The following is a 13509-nucleotide window of genomic DNA, read 5'->3' as shown; positions in this document are numbered from 1 at the left end:
ATATAGACACAACTTATTCTACTTCAGACAATGAACACAAACCCTCACTGTCATCTGTGGTTAATGTAGTCCCAGGAAAGGGAAAGGGCCTGGTTCTCCCATTTCTTCAGTGTTATATGTAAATGAATAATCAGAACAAGAAAGCTTACAAAAATTCCTGTGTTGGTATCTGAGATTAATACAGTTTGTGTTATATCTGCTATAGCCTGTAGCAGTAGGAAAATATTGCCAAGTTCGCAGATTATCCAGGATGCTGCAAAAGTTTGCTTCTGGTTGCCAATGGGTATGGGGGGCTGCCTTGCATCAGTTACATATGACTGAAGATCCTGTGTGCTCAAAAGCCAGAACCATTAATGGCTCTATTTTGTGTTCAGACACACAAGAGGTGATGTGATAATGCTTACTGATAGTCTAAACCAGTAGGTTGGAATGCTAGCTATAGGGATGGATTGCCAGAGCTTTAGTACTGTATCCTTTCCTACTCCTTTTTGTATTTGGTGTAACACCCAAGGCTATGCTCAGATGTGGGTTCTATGTTCTTCATGCCACAGGTTCCAAAGTATACCATACCTCCCTGATGAGGTCTAGGGTTGATTGTGTTTCCTTTCTGGAGGGGACTTCATCTGGCAGTTTGGGATGGACTGTTCCCATTAAGAGCATAGTTGTTACTAATTTGCATAATGTGGTGCATGGAGTGGCGCATTGGACAACAATCAATGTGTTGGAATGCTACTCAAAGTGGTTTAGACTATTTGCAAGCATTTCTCCCATCACCTTTTGTATGTTAGTTTTGTGTTTGCATGTCAGATGAAGTAATGGATTTAAGGTCTGATTTAAATACTTTGTTTTTACACTAATAATAATAGTAAATACTAAAAAAAGTGTGAAGTTAATATCGGCATCTCTAAGACAAGGATCCTTGTGGGCCCTCTCAAGTCTTTAATGTCCTCAAGGCTTGACAGCCATCTAGGAATTACAAAAAAGATCTGTAGGTTTCACTATAAATTTAGATTAACTGTGCCTTCCTGTACATAAATGCGGAATCCTTCAAGTCCTGGAACTGATTTGCTCCCTGGGTTGCAAGAAGCTCCAATCCAAAGATGACTGTTCTCCAGTATTGGATCTTTTAGACATTGACATACTTAAATCATTCCTTGTCATCGACGTGGGAGTCCCATAGTGTAAATGCAAAGCAATGCTGTGTTCTTCATAGTCTAAATAGGCTGTTAATCATATTTAGTAAGCAATTGACATCATTTAAAAATAACCAAACTTCAGCCAGTCAGACTTCAGTATCCTGTTAACCACTCACCTCATGAGCTATCATACATTGTGTGATGGGAGTCTCTTTGAGCTCACTTTACCACCTGAATTCTTCTGTGAACTTCCACTTATCTAAGACTGAGTAGTTATAATCTGACAGAACACAATGCCGGACACTTATAAAAAGGGCCTTTCCAGTCTTTGAGTCTCCTGTGGGAAGAAGAGGCTTTATTCAGGCGATCCCCACAAAGTATGCATATATTGACTACACCCCTTTTCACAAGGTGAAAGATCTGGGCCTCCAACTCCACGAAGTAAGTAAGGTACTTATTATTCAGTTTCAGTTTATTTATGTCTTTATTTCGATTTGCAAAAAAAAATCATAAAAGACATCATGCATATAAAAGACATTCTGCATTATTTGTAAAAAAAAAAACATTGTCAACAACAAACTGTTGACTATTGCGCAGCCATTGTCAAATCCCAGCCAACAAAGCATGTACCTTCAGGGACAACATCATCATCAACAACTTTGTCGATGGCGGCTCTTTCATCGATGACCACATTCTCTTCGCTGACAATCAAACCTTCAACAAAGCTACATAAATCATTCTAATCACAGGGAAAGGCATTCCAGTGCCCTCAATACCTGAGCATTCATCTCTCACTAAGATGTCACCTTTACCATCAAGTCACTTGTTAGATATTGACAAATCTGACAAGAACAAATGATGATGATGACGGCCCAGCCTACATCCCAACTGACCTCTGTTAGATTTGGGGGTCTCTAGTTGTCACAGGTAGGTACTTGTGACAAATAGGGACCCTTGTCTCTAGTCAGGGTAAGGGGGTACACTCCTAAAATAACCTCTGCTCACCCCCTTGGTAGCTTGGCACGAGCAGACAGGCTTATCTCAGAGGCAGTGTGTAAAGCATTTGTGACCACATACAGTAACCCAGTGACCACACTACAAATGGACACCACACAGGTTTTATATAAAAAATAAGTATACTTTATATAGATTTACCACAAGACCATAAACAACAAAAATACACAATGCTATTACTTTAAGATGGTAGTTTTTAGCTTAGTTCAGTTCAATTCTTAAGATGTGACACTTTGAGTCAATGTACCTTACGATGCGTTGCGCTTCCACGACAAGTAATGTCGCAGCGATGGAAATGGGGCAAAGTTCTGGTGCAAAGACATAAAGACGTGAAGATCTTCTCCGGGGATGCGAGAAGTTCTCGGTTCGATGCGTGGACTGCAGCGGTGACACTCTTGTTCAGAAGCGCGATGGCAACAGCTCCAACTGTGACACTCTTCTCCAATAATGCGTGAAGCTTCCGCACGATGCGACAACTACAGCGGCGACATCCTTGTTAAGAAATGCGACGGCAGGCAGCAGCGACGGCGACATGCTTCCTCTTCGTTGCGAGGCGCTTTCTCCGATGTGGTGCAATGCGACAGTTCCAGCGGCGACACCCTTGTTCAGAAGTGCGACGGCAGCAACAGCAAAGGCGACACGCTTCTTCCTCGTTGCGAGACTCTTCTCTCGATGCGGTGTAGTGCGACAACTCCAGCGTCGTCACCCTTGTTCAGAAGTGCGACGGCAGCAGCAGCGACGGTGACACGCTTCGGCTTCGTTGAGTTGCGCTTCCAGCTTCTTGCGACACGCAATCCCTCAGAAGGCCCAAAACAGCAGCAGGCACTTCCAAAGAACTCTGGGGAGCTGGGGGTTTAAGTCTGTTGTCCCTGAGACTTCAGCAGGAGGCAAGCTCTGTTCCAAGCCCTTGGAGATCCTTACAAGTTGAAATAAGCACACAAAGTCTCTTCTCCTTCCTTTGGCAGTCAGGCAAACCACTGCAGGCCAATCCCCCAAGCAGAACTTCAGCTTAGGGATAGTCTCTCCTAAGTTTGTTTAGGTTCCGCTCCTCAGTAAAGGTTTCTTCTTGTTCCAAAAGTGATCTAAGTTCTTGGGATCAGGGTCCCACTACTTGTACTCCAAAATCCTTTGTCCTCTGAGGGGAGAGGGGCCTTTGCCCAGTCCAAACCAGTTCCTGAGCACTCTATTTACCAGACTTCTCCTTTCCTTTCACAGTGCATGGCAGAAACATCAGCCGCTCCACAGGAGGTGGAGCCAGCATTGTGGAAGGCAAGTACAGCCCTGGAGCAGTTTGTTGACAGGATTCCTTCTCTTCATTCACTGTGCAGGGCAGAGACATCAGCCGCTCCCCAGGAGGTGAAGCCAGCATTGTGGCAGGCAGGCACAGCCCTATTCGAGTCCCAGGTGCAACTCCTCCCACCCATCTGGATGCAGAACTCTCTATTCACCACTGGGACACTTCACCCTGTCTCCTTGAATTCCCCAGCCCTGTCACTCAAACTCCAGACAAAGGAATACACAGCCTAGCAGAGGCAGGTTTTGAAAGGTTAGGCAAGAAAATACCTACTTTCTAAAAAGTGGTATTTTCAAATACAGAATGTTAAAACCACCTTCACTAAAAGATGTATTTTATCACTCTGAGTTCAGGCATACTAAACTCGAATTTCTACCATGTTCTCCGAGTCAGTTAAGATTATAACAGCTCATTCTGGCCTATGGAGAACAGGTAGCCTTGCAATAGTGAAAAACGAAAATGGTTGCAATTCCCTATTAGGACATGTCACACACATCAGGGCATGTCCTACCTTATACTTACAATGCACCCTGCCCTTGGGCCTACCATAGGGGTGTCTGATATGAAGAAAAGGGAAGGTTTAGGGACTGGCAAGCGGGTGCACTTGCCCAGTCAGCATGACAGTACCAGACTGCACGCAGGCTCTGCAACGGCAGACCTTAGACACATTTTACAGGGCTGCTTCTGTGGGTGGCACAACCAGTGCTGCAAGCCCACCAGCAGCATTAGGATTTACAAGCCCTGGGCACACTCAGTGCACTATACTAGGGTCTGACAAGTAAACCAAATCAGTCAATCATGGAATCACTAATCAATACATTCATTTACAGTAGGGAGCACTCGCACTGCAGCACTGAACAGCAGCGGCACAGTGCCCAAAGCATCTAACACCAGCAAAAACACATGAGGCAACAGCAAAAATGGAAGGGAGACCCACGCCAATGGTGCCAGGTCTAACAACCTCTATATTAAGGATCAAGATGACCAGTACATGGAGGATGATTATTTCTCTACACACCCTCACATCCTAGAAGTGAGAAAGGTCAGACCAGTTCAATATTTTGACGAAAGTGAACCATTTGAACAAGAATATGGACATCAAGAAGAAATGATATAGGTCCCTAGAGTTCTTGTCATGGTCCTAAGATTTATACTGACCAATTCCCAGCACCTTCCAAGCATGTATCATCTAAGCAACCTTCCGTACCACATTCTCCAGATGTTCATCTATCAACTCTGTGTATTCCTCGTACTCTCCTAACTATCCCAGGTCCAAAACCACAAACACCACAGCCAAAGGTTATCCAACGGTCGACCCATGAATGTGCATACTCCGACGATGCCCGAGAAGACTGGAAAGTGCATGAAGGCCAAGATTTTGGTCCAGATTGGTACAATTATTTAGCCCCTATATCTCTACCACCTGCTCTTTTACCGGCTGACTCCCCACTGGATAAAACTGGTGGATTTCACTCACTTTTGGAAAGGGCTTTCAAAATGTTTAATATACCCATTCCAGTCAAACAGACTGCTTTCTTTACATTAAATAATCGTCATGAAAGTCTGTTAAGGCAACTCCTACTATAGATTTCATCTGGCATGAGGGAACACAAGTAATGAAAAATCCAGCGAAAGTATCTGCTGTCATTCCTCGTCGGAATAAAAACGTATAAAGCACTGGACACCCTAAAGCTGATTCTGTAGTAATGCAAACAGGGCAATACTGTTCGAGAAATCTATGCGCACCAAGCACCACTGTACCAGACCAGGAAGGAAGGTGCCTGGATAATAAAATGTTTTCTACCATAGCTGCAACAGTGGTCAAATTGGCTAACTCCTTGGCCGTTCTTGGTTGCTGTGATCATCAAATGTGTTCGGACATCAGAGCATAAATGGATTAGAACCAAAATAAATCCTTAAGGAATGGGAAAATCATTATCGGAAATGATCGACTGTGCTTTAGACATAGCATCTACTGGTTTCCGTCAACTAGCAACTGCAGCTGGGATGGTTGAAATCAACAACTTTCAGACCTAAGGTCCAAAGCAAGATCTGGTTATGCCTTACAACTGGAATGCACTCTTTGTCAAACATGTCGCTGATGCACTACGTTCAATTAAGGCTGATAACAATACTGGCAGATCACTTGCTCTACTACAAAAAAGACCTCGACCCCTTAGAGGGGCACGAGGGGAGGACAATTCACCTACATGGGAAGATTTAAGTCCTATCAATCCTGTCAAAATCACCAACAATCCTACCATCAACAATATCAACAGCACCAACAATACTGACCTGCAGCTGCTTATTCAATGCAAGCCCACGAGGCAAGCAAGGACCTCAAACGAAGGACTCTTCCAGAAGACAATGATGTTGACAAAGGCACTAGTCACAAATTTGCTAAACCAGAATGCAGTGGGAGGTCTTATTAACAATTACTTTTCATACTTTACATTACTTTACAACAGACCATCGGGCTCTAGACCTAGTACGGTTCAGTCACACTTTAGAGTTCATGCAATAATCAACTGCTCATTTGGAAATGGACTGTATTGCACCCTGTTTGACTTCTGGCAGGAGAAAGGCCTGAGCGCCTGAGAGCAAGACCTGAGCGCTGTAGGCGAGATAAGAAGTGACTTTCTGAGCTTAAACTGACATTGGTATGTAGTAGTAGTCATTTTTCTGACTTATGGATGACTGTACCAAGGCACTAAAAGTTCCTGAGAAAGACCTAACTTTTTTTGGCTACTGCTGGCAGTTTGTTCTACCCATGTCATCTGGCATTCAATATTTTCACAGGCCCACCAGAAAGGAATCCAACCACGTGGAGCCCATGTTGGCTGCAGCTTCCTGCATTGGTCTAATGAATAAATAAAATAGAGAGCCAAAAAGATGACTAGGTCTGAGCATGGGACTTAAGATGTGGGCAAGGCAGCAACCTCATTTCAGTGGCGAATAAAGCTTGGGAGCTACAAAATGTGGCTTTGACCTGCACAAAGAATTCAGCCCAAATTCAGAGGGAGCTTGATGACAGCATATCAGACTTAAAGGGACTTTCGCCAGCTTCCTCATCCTGCCTTGCCCAGCTGGAAGAAACTAAACCAAGTCCAAAGATAAAAACTGTGAACAGTGTTACCTACTAGGCTTACATGTCGCACCTAGGTCCCAGTCTACCGTCAATATTGAATCTGGTCTGTGTGTGTGTTGGTTTCTTTTATTGTTTCTTTGTGTTTTTTTGCTCTAAAATATTTTTCAAAATCCATATTTCCATGTATTTTAATCCATTATTGTGTTATACTGTCAATTACATTTAACTTGATTTTTCTAAATTGGAAATTTTGTGTTCATTTCTTCACTTAAATGTTGTCTGGTATTGCTTGAACTTAACACGTCTCTGTGCATTACCTGCTTTTTGTGCCACAGCTACCAGGGGCTAAGCAAAGTGTCTCATTGACTGGTGTACTGACTTAACAAATTGTGGTTTATTAAATTTGTGTGGTTATGCCCTTACTAATTAGTAACCCACTTGCTGACACTAACTTCCCAGGCCAACACGCAGAGCTTTGTAGGCAAGTCTCTGTGAACTCAACTGTATTTTCGTTATCTTGAGTGAATCATTCTGAAGAAATCAAATAACTTTCCCACAATGATGACACCCTTATTCATATTTTCCTCTTTCTATCTCACTTTTTGCAATTTTTACTTTTACTAGAGAAATGGTGCCCACAGCGCGGACACCTTACTTTGATACTGGATGTAGTAAGCCTGATATTAGTCTCTGGCCCTTTTTTCTTTCTTCATATTTCATGAGAAGGGATGCTTAAACCTCATGTGACACGTTTTTACGCTAGCTTAATTTAAATGTTATTATCTCGAATTATTCCTTGCAACTATGATTATGCCTGGGCTTGCCTTTTATTAGTTTTGATGATTTCTTTTTTAATTTCTTTTCAGAATGATTGATTTCCTCACTTTAATGTCCCTTCTGCTCGATTGTGAGCAAGGTCACATGGGCCTTTCCCTTCCTAATTGCTTTTCATCTGTAAAGCTAATTGAAAAAACATGAACTTTTCAACTTCAGAACTTTGTTGACGATAATAAGTATGCTGAATTGTCAAGCAGACTTTAGACCGGGTATAAACACCAGGTTGGTACGTACCTCAGCGATTACCAACCTGAGAATGATGGTTGACAGGGGTTACTAACAATTCGTAATAATTATGCAACTCCCTGTCGCCTTTGATACTATTGATTGTGCAATTCGGCTACAACACGTTTCCTCTTTCTCAGTCAGTAGTACTCTTTGATCAAGGGAATACAACAATAATTTCTAGAAAATCTCACATCAATACATCTTGACTTCTTTTTTGATCCTTGGCAAAACATTTTAAGGGGAGTTCCTCAGGGTGCCAACATTACATAATTTCTCTTTGATGTATACTGACCTCCCCTGGCTTCTTTGTTACAAACATTTAAGGTGAAATATTATTTTTATTCAGACTGTGAAGAAGTTGCCAATTTACCAATAACTATTGGTATTAGAAACTACTCAAAACTGGATAATATTTTTTTTTGTTGTGTTTTTTTTGTTTTTTGTTAATTGAACCAAAGAAAATCTGAAAATGTACCCATCTATAATAAAATTAACAGATGGGATCAGTCTTTTTGGCCCACAATGTTAGGTGTTTGCCCCAAACTAGTGTCCTCCTCTCATAATTTAGGTATTATTCTGGACACAAAGCTCTCTCCTAGAGTCATAACTATCTACAGTGACTACATTTTCTCGCTGAGCTGACATTGCTGTGCAGAATGTTGAATTTCTTATCACTTTCCCTGAGAGTTGTAGCACCCAATTCCTACATACGGTCTTCTCTGGATTATGGCAATTTACCTACCAAGGTCTTTCCAAGGAGAGCTACAACCATTTCCAAAGGCTCCAAAATGCCACAATTAAGTAGGTGTTCAACCTAAAAAAGTTTGACCATGTGATCCACTTATCGCAAACCACTACTTTGACTTCCTATCAACAAGCATATTCAACTGAAAATTTTAAATTGTGTGTATAGTGCCCAAGGTATTCTGTATATCTATTCTGCCTTTTTTGGCTAAACTAAATTCAGAAAATATACTCCCCCGTGCTGCTTGAGACCATCTTCCAATCCCTCCAGCGAGTTGCTACTCCCGTCCGTCTGGGACTACTTTCAACAATTTATTCAGTCTGATCCTAAGCTTTTCAGGTTCTTTGAACTTCCCAAAACATGGTTGTGTCCTCCAGAATGTGTGGGCCCCATCATTTCTTCTTCTTCTGATAACTGTACTCCTCAGCACCAAGAGACTCTGTATAGAAGTGAAAGTGAGTTTTATAAAATGCAATAAGTAAAAAAGAAAGAAATACTGAGCTACTTCTACCTGGATGGTATTTGGGTCTTCTTCCAAGTGCATTTTATCTGATGGATTCTTGAAAATCCATTGCAATCTGATTCTTCTTCATCTAAATGGTTTACACCATTCCTCTTGTGTCTCCATGCTTAGGCCTGGGTACTATTTCTGGCTGTTGTGGGTGACTTATTTGACTGTGGGCAATAGCACCTTCCCTTATGGGGGATTTCACAACCTCACTAGAGTGGTTTCTCAGCCTCATGGTGCTCCAAAATGACCGGTCTTTGGGAGACTGCACATTTTCCAGTATACAACTTCTAGGTCATTCAGTTCCACATTTTCCCTTTCCAGAATTTGTATGAAACTCTTAATGGCATCTCCTTTGATTTTTTGGATGGGACCCCTACGATCCTGAATTTACCTGCCTTGACCGCTTTGTTCTCTAGTTGCACTTAGCCTCACCAGCACAATCCTGAAATTCGGTGAGGGTTTCCTAATTCTTGTTCATTTTCTTTGTGAGAGATGGAGCCAGGGTAGGTGAAGGGCTAGTCGCCACACTGCCTGATTGTCATGGGTGTACGACGTGTTCTGTTTCCCTTCTTGTCCGCTTAGACATAACCAAAGTGGGGTCAGTCAATTCAAGGTAAAAGCGTATCTTGTATGTATTCGTACGGCTGGTGACCTGAGCATTCAGTCACATTAATAGCACTAGCCTTGCAGTAGTGTAAGAGTTCCAGATAATTTCTTGACTAACCGGTCCTGACAGATTGCCGATAGATCCCTTAGGGGCTGACAATCGCAATAAACCTGTTGACCACAATACACAGCACGCTCTCTCTATAGGACCATTGTCACCAAATAGGGCCACACTGTTTTTACTTAGGTTGGTGAGACCCCAGAATAACATCTATGAAATAGGGCTTGCCTAAACCTATTTTAGCTCACAGTTTTTCAGTGCCCGTTGGGCATTGCAGCGCCGGCCTGACGAGGAGTATGCCACAATGATGAAGCATGACACCTTTCGGGGTGTGTTTGAATGCATCGACGGAATGTAGAAGTAATATAGTCATTAATAGAAGTGGTATTGAAATTGCTGGCTCAGCATTATTAGAATAATAATAAGGAATTTATAGAGCGCCAGTTTACTCCGTTTAAAGTGTCTCTGCACTAAGAATTTATACACACCACAAGGGCCCAATACACAAGAAGACCTAACATATGCTTGTCTGAATAGCCACGTCTTGAGTTTCTTTTGGAAGACTTGTTCGGAGCATTCCTGTCTGAAATCCAGAGGAAGGGTATTCCACAGTTTAGAGGCCAGGAAGCTAAAATAGCAACTTTGCATGCATGCTTTTTCCACTCTTGGGACGACTATGAGCGCCGCTTCTGCAGATCTAAGACCTCTAGGTCGATAAGGCTTGACCAGCGAGTGTGGATCGTGGGGGCCTTTATCATTCAAGATTTTGTGACAAAAGAATAAGGCTTTGAAAAACATTTGCTTTCTCATCAGGGGCCAGCGAAGTTTAGCAAAAGCTGGACCCATAGGAGAGTATCTAGGGATGTTCAATAGCAAACATACTGCGGCATTCTACACCCTTTGGAGCATCCTTAATCTACCTTGAGTGGCACCAAAATATACCACAATGCAGTAGTTCAGTCTGGAAGTGACCAGAGACGGGACTACGGTTTTCCTGGGGGCTTCTTGGAAGAAACCCTAAATCTTGTGAAGTGTTTTTAAGATGCCAGAACAAATCCCGGCAAGACTGGTTATCTGACTATTGAATGTAAGATTTGTGTCAAACCAGAGACTGAGGTTCTTAACTTTCTACTTTGGAATCTGTACCGGTCCTAGAGCATCTGGCCACCAAGCAGTGGACCAGGTAGATGGCTGTTTCCCCAGAACCTCCGTTTTCTCAGCGTTCAGCTTCAGACAACTGTGATGCATCCATTCTGCTAAACTGCTAATTCACCCAGGCAAGATCTGAAACGTGGCGTAGAAACTCCTTCATCCTGCGTCAAGGTAATAATGAGCTGTGTGTCATAGGCTTATGACATGATTTTGAAGCAATAACGAGCGATCACATCCGCTAGGTGGAGCATGTAGAGAATAAAAAGCGTTGGGCTCAATGCTGAGCCCTGCAGCACTCCCTGCTGCAGCGAAAATACCTCAGCTGGGAACTGCTACTAGGCTGCCTGACCGGTGTGATTCTGAAGAAACGAGGCCAGCCATCTCAGAACTAAGTCGTCAACGCCGTAAGACCAAAGCTGTTCAAGCAGAAGGCCATGGGATAAGGTGTTGAACGCTGCGGTCCAGCATTATCAACGCCGTGGTATTACTCTCAACACAATGAGTTTAAGAGACTCGGAGGCTAGTAGCAGCGCGGATTCCGTGCTGTACTGATGCAGAAACCCTGATTAGGTCTCATGCAAGAGATCTTAAATCTCAAATTACTTAATCAGCTGATAATTTACATTTTTTTTCATCCACTTTGGAGAAAAAAGCGGAAGCAGAAAGATAGGTCTGAAGTTTTCTGGCTTAGCTGGATCTACTGTGGGGTTTTTTCAGGAGTGGTACAACAGTGGCGTGTTTTCACTTAGAAGGAATCTTACCTGTTGTGAAGGACAGGTTAAGCAGATCGCACAGCTCAGCTAAAATAGCCTCCATACAACGGTCCAGTATCGTGGGCTTGGCTGGGCCAGTCCGTGAGCCGTATTTCACTTTGAGTATTGGAGCATGCAGCTCTGCCGTGGATCGGGTGTTAATGCTCAGGAGACCATCCGTTGAATCAAGTTTAAAGACAGGAGCCTTCTCTAACTTCCTTAGAAAAAGTTGAGTAGATCTTACCAACTTTATCAAAGAAAAACTGGGTGAGCACATTACAGTTATCCACCGACGGGTTATATGCGCAGAGACATGCTCCAAGGAAGATAAGGATTCCGCTGTAGAGAAAAGCTCACATGAAGAATTTTGGGCGTGCTCAATCTTTTGAGCATAATACTGGGTTTGCGCGATTCTGATCTGTTTGTGGTATTCCTTGAGTGCCTTGTTATAGTCCGCTTTATCTGCTGCACTATCATTCCTGCATCAGGGATGCTCTAAACGTTTACAAGTCTTCTATAATACCAGTAATTCTCTGTTAAACCATTCTGGTGAAGGTTTAGAGCAGGTGACTATGCGAATAGTCATAGGTGCAATACAATCTAGTGCATTATTAATCTAGTTTTCTAATTGTGAGTTTGCTGTGGTAATGGAATCACTAAAAGTGGGACGGTTGTCAATCAGAGCCTCTGTAAAGGTAGCCGGAGTGAGCTTAGTCCACTTCTGGGTTTTGTTCTGCCGACCTCCAGACAACGTTGTTAAAGGAGAGGACATAGTTACCTGGAAAGGGAGGACAAAATGGTCCGACCATACCACAGGCATGGGAGGAGCCAACCGCAACAAACATGGGATCCAAAGTGTGACCTAGCCTTTGCGTGAGAGTATGTAACAGTTGGACAAATTGGCGTGCTTCTAAATTTTCAGTGAGGGAGACTGCCGAACAACATGTGGCTTCCTCAAAATACAGGTTGAGGTCGCCCAAGAAAAAAAATAAAAAATGGTGTAGTGCAGAGGTGGCTAAAATATCAGCTAAGGCACGTATAAACTGCAAGGCCAAACCAGAAGGGTGATAAGTGGGAAAAACCCCACTAAAGTGCAGTTACTGGACAATGTTAGATGAAAAAAGGCTGCCTCAGAGCCCACAATCTCTATTTCTGAAAAGTTGCAAATAAGTCTGTTTAATAATTAGCGCAATCCCGCCTCCCCTTTGAGTCTGTCTGTCCAGCCTCATTATAGCTTAGTCTTGTGAAATTGCAGCAAGAATGTCAGGGACCAAGTACGCAGATAGTCATGTTTCAGAGAGAAATAACATATCTGGCTGGTAATCTGTCAGAAAGTAATGTATCTCAGCCCTGTGCTTGGGTAAGGAAAGGCAGTTCATTGAATAAATGCCATGTAGGAGGTGCATCCACTTTCACTTCCCTGAGAGGAGTCTGAAAAAATTAACCCACACTTACCACATCCTGTTTCACCCTTAGAGACATCCATAGAGTTCAGTCTCCAACAACAGTGGTGGCAAGTTGTAGTATCTCCTTAGCAATGTAACGCTTGATGGCAGGCTCCGAACGGGCAGGGTCCTGGCGCCGTCCGGGCATGGACAGGCAAAGACTGGTTTGCCTAAAGCACGCCAGCGCAGCCGTCAGGGTGAAGTAGCCCGCCTACAAGAGTGCGTGGCTAAGGCATGGCAGATGTCAAAACCGTGGAAGGACAAAAGATAAACTGGAGCCCAGCAGCTCTGCTCCTACCTGGCAGGCTACCTTCCCAGGTGGAGATACTGTAAAAGAAATGGTGAGTTCAAATGAAAAAAGTTAAAGTGAGAAACTAAACACAAAACAGAATTTAAACCCGTGACCGCCAACCAGGACAGAGGCCAGGCAACTCCCAGCGCCCTAGTGCTCTACAAGGAAATACAAATAGCAGGAGCCACCCGAGGCAAGTTGAGGGCGTATCAACACACCTTGCATAGTGAAACCCGCTGCGTCTCCGTGTGTCTTGTTTTCGCCTGTCAGATTCCATCTGACAGTGGTGAGTTTTTGGATACCGAGGCGATAGCCTCATTACTCCACATTCATTTTGAGTTTTTTAGT

At 43.2% G+C, this 13509-nt stretch overlaps 1 protein-coding gene across 4 annotated transcripts in view; it reads left to right on the top strand.

The window, feature by feature from the left end:
- ECI2 (enoyl-CoA delta isomerase 2) overlaps window positions 1–13509 on the top strand; it is a 379316-nt gene that overhangs the window by 47485 nt on the left and 318322 nt on the right. The window lies entirely within an intron of this gene.

The sequence above is a fragment of the Triturus cristatus genome, chromosome 5_2, assembly GCF_964204655.1.
Source record: "Triturus cristatus chromosome 5_2, aTriCri1.1, whole genome shotgun sequence".
NCBI classification, from domain to species: Eukaryota; Metazoa; Chordata; class Amphibia; order Caudata; family Salamandridae; genus Triturus; species Triturus cristatus.
This window is presented reverse-complemented; position numbering and strand designations above follow the sequence as displayed.